This window comes from Liolophura sinensis, chromosome 4, assembly GCF_032854445.1.
Source record: "Liolophura sinensis isolate JHLJ2023 chromosome 4, CUHK_Ljap_v2, whole genome shotgun sequence".
Taxonomy (NCBI): domain Eukaryota; kingdom Metazoa; phylum Mollusca; class Polyplacophora; order Chitonida; family Chitonidae; genus Liolophura; species Liolophura sinensis.
Window position 1 is genome coordinate 21,951,649 of NC_088298.1, and position 6,000 is coordinate 21,957,648.

The window sequence follows — 6,000 nt, forward strand, 5'->3', positions numbered from 1 at the left end:
TTCTCGGTCACGCTCTATGCTGTTTTTTTATTGTATTTCTGCATAAACCAGGATTCCGCTGGTGGAGTAAGCATTCATGGTGCTGGGTCTCTGAGTTGTTTTCATCTGACTGGGTGTATATTACATGGTAATGGCCGGTTTCCTCTCCCGCCTTAGGTGGGAAGGTCTGGTAGCAACCTGCGGATAGTCGTGGGTTTCCTCCGGGCTCTGGCCGGTTTCCACCCACCATAATGCTGGCCGCCGTCGTATAAGTGAAATATTCTTGAGTACGGCATAAAACGCCGTAGACACCAATCAAATAAATGAATAAATAAATAAATGGTAATGGGCGGATTTATTCTTAATTTTGAGCCGATTTCATCTTATGACTTTGGTAGAGCAATTTTCTTAGAGCGGAAGGGGGTGCCCACTGTGCTGACAGAGGTATTTAGCTAAACTAAAGCACACATGCAAGACAAAGCGGCCGTTTCTATTGCGTTTATTTTATAAATATGATACTAAAACATTCTGGATTAGGTGTTAAGTTGTTCACACGTTTATGTAAATTCAAGTTTGTCCAGATTCAAAAATCTACATTCAAATTTCAAACATTTAAAAATTAGTGTCAGCGGGGCTTAAGTATCTAAGTTAAACTATACTAATATACTAAAACATATACGATGAGCACAAATCGTGGCGAGAACAATTTAAAAACACGAGGCGGTACAGATCAAACTAGAACTGACAGACAGACAGACTTACAGACAGACAGGCAGACAGGCAGAGAGACAGACACACCGATAGGCAGAGAGACAGACACACAGGCAGATAGGCAGACAGACAGACACACCGATAGGCAGAGAGACAGACACACAGGCAGACAGACAGACGGACAGGAATACGGACAAAGAGGCAAATAACAGAATAATAATAATAATAATAATAATAATAATAATAATAATAATAATAATAATAATAATAATAATAATAATAATAATAATAATAATAATAATAGTAATAATAATGATAATAATGATAATAATAACATAACTTCCCTGATACCTCTCAAGATAATGCAGACATATTTAGATTTATGTAGTAATGAAAGATGACTTTATTTTAGCTGTTTTTGACATGGGCTATTCCCTTAACGTGCCACTTCGGTGGCTAAATGGTTAGAGCGTCCCCGTTGGAGTCGGGTCATACCAAAGGCTATAAAAATGATGCATGTGGCTGCCTCGCTAGGCGCTCTGAGCTGAGATGTTAGAGCACGGAAACAGGAGAGTGTCAGTATAATGTGACTCGGTGGGGTGTCGTGTCTGATTATCTTCGACCTCAGTGGCGGCAGCACTTTTGGCGGCATGGACTCGCTACAAGAAGACCTAGTATATGAACACACACCTAATGACTCGTCGTGGTTATATGACTGAAACATCGCTAAGTACGAGAGCTAAACCCCAACCATACATACTTTATGAGGCACCCATGTACTAACTGGCATTGACTTTATCCGGGATGATGTATCTATATTATTTATAAACTGTCCTTTGTCAATAATTTCAATAATTATTCTTAGCTATTTTGGTGAATGCATAGTTTGTCGACTGTCTTCTGTTACCACGCAAAAGATAACATCGGTGACGTGGTCCAGAATTAAAATGCAACACTTCAGGACTTAAACATGTGTAAAATTTGACATACTACAGATCTGGATTTCCGTCCTTCGTGGGGTCTTTGTGACGGTAAGCAATGGACACCCTGCCTCCTCCATATGAGCAGTTTACATTCGTTGAAGATCACTTGGCTTTCACTAAGAGTAATACATCTTAGCTTCGTTCTTAACGACCAATGCAGTCGCTGAGAGTATAAGTCCAAATCATGGTGGTTTCCTCTCCAGCCGTACATGGAAATATTTGGCAGCAACCTGGGGATGATCGTGGGTTTCCTCTGGCTTTTTGCCCAGTTGCCTTACACCACAATGCCGGTCGCCCTGGTATAGGTGAAATATTCTTGAGTACGGGGTAAAACACCAATTAAATAAATAAATACTTTCTTAGCCGGCTTACATTCGTTTATTTCGAACTCTTTTCGAGTGTGTTATCCTTAGCATATCAAAGTCGTGTGTTACTAAAACGCATCTGATTTAATCCTGAAGTACTTTTGACTTTATAAATATCACCTAAATATTTGTGAATAACACAGACCATAACGTCACAGATAACAATGAGTGTAAATGACAGGAGCCAAATTTAGTCGACGGCTATTTTTTAAGTAAGCCTGCTGAACTCGACAACTTCCGGCACAGAGGATCTCGCCTAATGTGGGGAATAAAACCCAGGGGATATTATAAAAAAATTAAATGGGCGAAAAACAAATCGTTGAAAGCTCTTGGCTTGAGTTATTCTTACAACAATTCAATAATTCCTTTGACAATGAAGAGAAGCAACTAAAACCAAGTATTGGCGGAAAAATTGGATTATGGAAAGAATAACTGAGTCCAGCTTTGCATCGCATGTCAAAGCGACCATATAAGTCAGAATTACTTTGGGACTATATGTTTTCCAGTGTATACAGGTTTTAAACGTCGACGACAACATAGCTGCAACAAAGTTACACGCAAAAATTTAATTAACACGCAGATTTTATTAAACCAACAGGATATTACGTTGATCTTGAATATGACAGAATATTATGTTAAAATAACAGAATGCATTCTAGCATCACTCACACAATAGACTTTTTATTAAAATTAACTATTAATTGTGTCATTAATTTTTTGAGCGTATAGAGCCTTAATTAATACTTAGTTTTCCACAAGGTTTTGATAAGACGTTACAGCCTGGTGTTCTCTATAATTTTATCTTACATATGAATATTGGTTAATCGTAGTTTCTTGTTGTCATGTTGCTGGTATAATTTTTGAGCAGACGCCATACCATCCAAGTCAATGGCAACATTTATCACTGCAGAAATTACATACAAAGACAACAACGGCGTCCAGTACGGTGATTCCGGCCCATATGTACCCGAGTATCGCCCATATGTACCCGAGTATCGCCCATCCCGCTCTGACGGAAACGTATTTTCCGTGAGCAATAAGAGCACCAATATATAATACATGCAATTATTTTCTTTTTAGAAAACAAAAACAAGCAAACAGACAAACAAAAAAAAAGAAACAAACAAAAAGAAAAAAAACGCAAAAAAAAAACGCAATGGCACACGAGGAAGGGATTCAATCCCTGCCTTCGGTACGGACATTCCCAGGATCTCACTTTTTTGTGCGGCCTTGGAGACAGTGTGCGCTTATTTACTTCACGGGTGTTTTAAGGCGTTTTAAGATTACTTCATTTATACGACGCGGGCAACACTCAGGTGTGAAGAAGACGGGCCTAGCTCTGAGAAACCAACAAGCATCCGCATGTTGCAGACGGACCTCACCACGTACGACTGGAGATGAATCCGGATTGAACTGACCTCACAACAATGATATCTGTGAGAGATTCCAGTGTCATTATGCTGCGCTAGCACGCTAACGACCCGCCAACGGAGGACACCCCTCACTTGGTGGCAGTAATCAATCGACGACACTCATGCGGCGGTTTGCGCAATCCAACGTTCGTCGAAGGCTAATTATCTTCCAAAACTGCAAGACTGGAAACACGAGTGAAGTGTGTTTTAACCCTGACTGCATACATGCGAATGCATGTTGCCCGTTATCGCGAGTGCGTCGTTTTGCGTCCAGTTTATCATATTCTTTTCAGCGCCTGCGCGGCTCTCTACCTTTCGCTTTACATCACTGCCGTGGATCGACACTCAGAGTGTTGTGAGTTCAAATCCAGGCCATACTGATCTCCTCTCGACTGTATGGTCTTGCAGCAGCATGCGAACGGCCGTGGCTTTGCATAATGATGGCCTGCTTCATATAAGTGAATGTTCCTGAGTGCACCGTCAAATCAATTTTAAACACCCTTTAAATAAATAAATATTTGATAAAGTGTATGTTGCTAGTACTTCAGAATTTACATTTGCTAGATTCCATGTGTTATGGGACGATTTCAAACTACGCCACCAATTATCAATGCAGAAACTGGTGTGCTAAGCTTATTCCATCAAAATGTAGCAAATATTAATCGCCTAAAATGAACATCTGACACAAAATAGTCATATAAAAGACGACAACACGGGAAGTTAAACCAGAGCGGGGAAATGGTAGCTCGCCAAAAGTCACACAAAGTGATGAGTATGGGAGCCGGACATGGAAATTATGGTACTATCGTTCCATCGCCCAGTGATGGCACAAAACAATGACACGATGAGACGAAGCAATTTTAGTTTTCTTTTAATTGCCCATGCAGAGGAAAAAAGTAAACAAAGAATAAACATATGACATAATATGTAGCAATACAGATGGTTTCTTTCCTCAAAGTGCTGAGGATCTTTTACACATCAATCGGCGCTTTACTACTTTTAGCTGGACATAAACAATACAGAACAAAACAGGTACACTGTATGTCAGTCAGAAACAATTTTCCGGTTGCTCAGCTATATTGACACTAAATGGATACAAAAAAATCTCATCCACGGTTGTGGAAACTGTGGCATTCTACCATATAGTTTTGTACAGTTCAGCATCATAAGAGTCACTCAGCTCTTATGCAATCTATAACAGGCAATTTAACTTGGGGAACTTCACCGATAAACACAAGAATGTGTAACTACAAGTAACAGGTTCAAGAAGCATGAATCTGGCATCAGGTATGCTAAACTACACAAGTTTTGCAGGTTTTTCTTTCATCCGTAAATACTTTTAATCTCTTAAACCAGGTGTAATAGGAAAGTCTACCAATAAATGCTTAATGCTTTCAGAAGCGCTCTTAGAAAAGGAGCATAAGCCTGTTGTCAGATAACTGCATTTTAAACAGAAGAGTTTTGCAAGCCAAACCGCCTTCATATCCATCGAAGTTACTTGCAATACATTAGGCATGGCTGGCTTAGAAATACTGAAAATACTGCTTTGTTGTCATTTTAAGAATAAATCAGATGAAAGAACACAAAGGGACCAGGCCTCGTGAACAGAAGAATCCGCCATGAAGGGTCCACTCTTGCAGAGATAGTTTAAATTTTGACATCGTAAATGATCCTTACTTGGGCAGCAATACGCCGAAGAGTCCTGTCTATGGCGTGTCATTATCTCGCCTTGTAGCATTTTGTGAGACCCTGTGTGTTATGTGAAGGTTTCTGTCAACGCCACGAGCTATTATTACAAAAACTAGTGTGTCACGGTCTTTGCATCAAACGCCTTCTCTTAAGTTCGTTAAGTTTTACAATGAGCATAATTCTCTCATAAGAAAATATAGACAGAGCTTTCAGAACCTCTGGCGCTCTCCTTCATGATCCTGTCTAATTTCGCTTAACCCCCGGGACTAGGGGCGGTGTATTCATCGTGCTGAATTAAATCGCCACGTTGCATATATGAACAGTTGGAATCAAAGCGCAACTGAGATATATATTTTATTACCCACATATACCATCATGGTACGGAACACGGTTTCAATACCGATTTTTCACTCATTCGCCTAGAACATACCTTGCTTCTTTCTAACCTCAAGGAGAACTCTTGACTGCTTTTCTTTGCATGATTCTGTCCTAATTTCGTGCTTTATATACTGTCTTAGTTCTTTAGTGGTTTGTTTTAAACGTCGTTTGGGAATTGCTGTTGCGATTATTAGCTTGAAACGTCTTGGTTGAGGACTGGTATACGAATGTCTGGTACGACGCTTAGATGCACAGAACCAGGGTAATATAGGAGCTATATTTATGATGCATACTAACACTTAAGGTACAATTAAAATGTTTTGCTCTATGAAGTTTAAAATTTGTACACTGATCCTTTACTGCCAACCACAATTTGAATTCTTTGCTGCTCAGACTTGGGGTTTTGAAGCACTTGCAGCTCATACCTTATGTATTATTTATTTATTTTTTATTTATTTGATCGGTGTTTTACGTTGTTCTCAA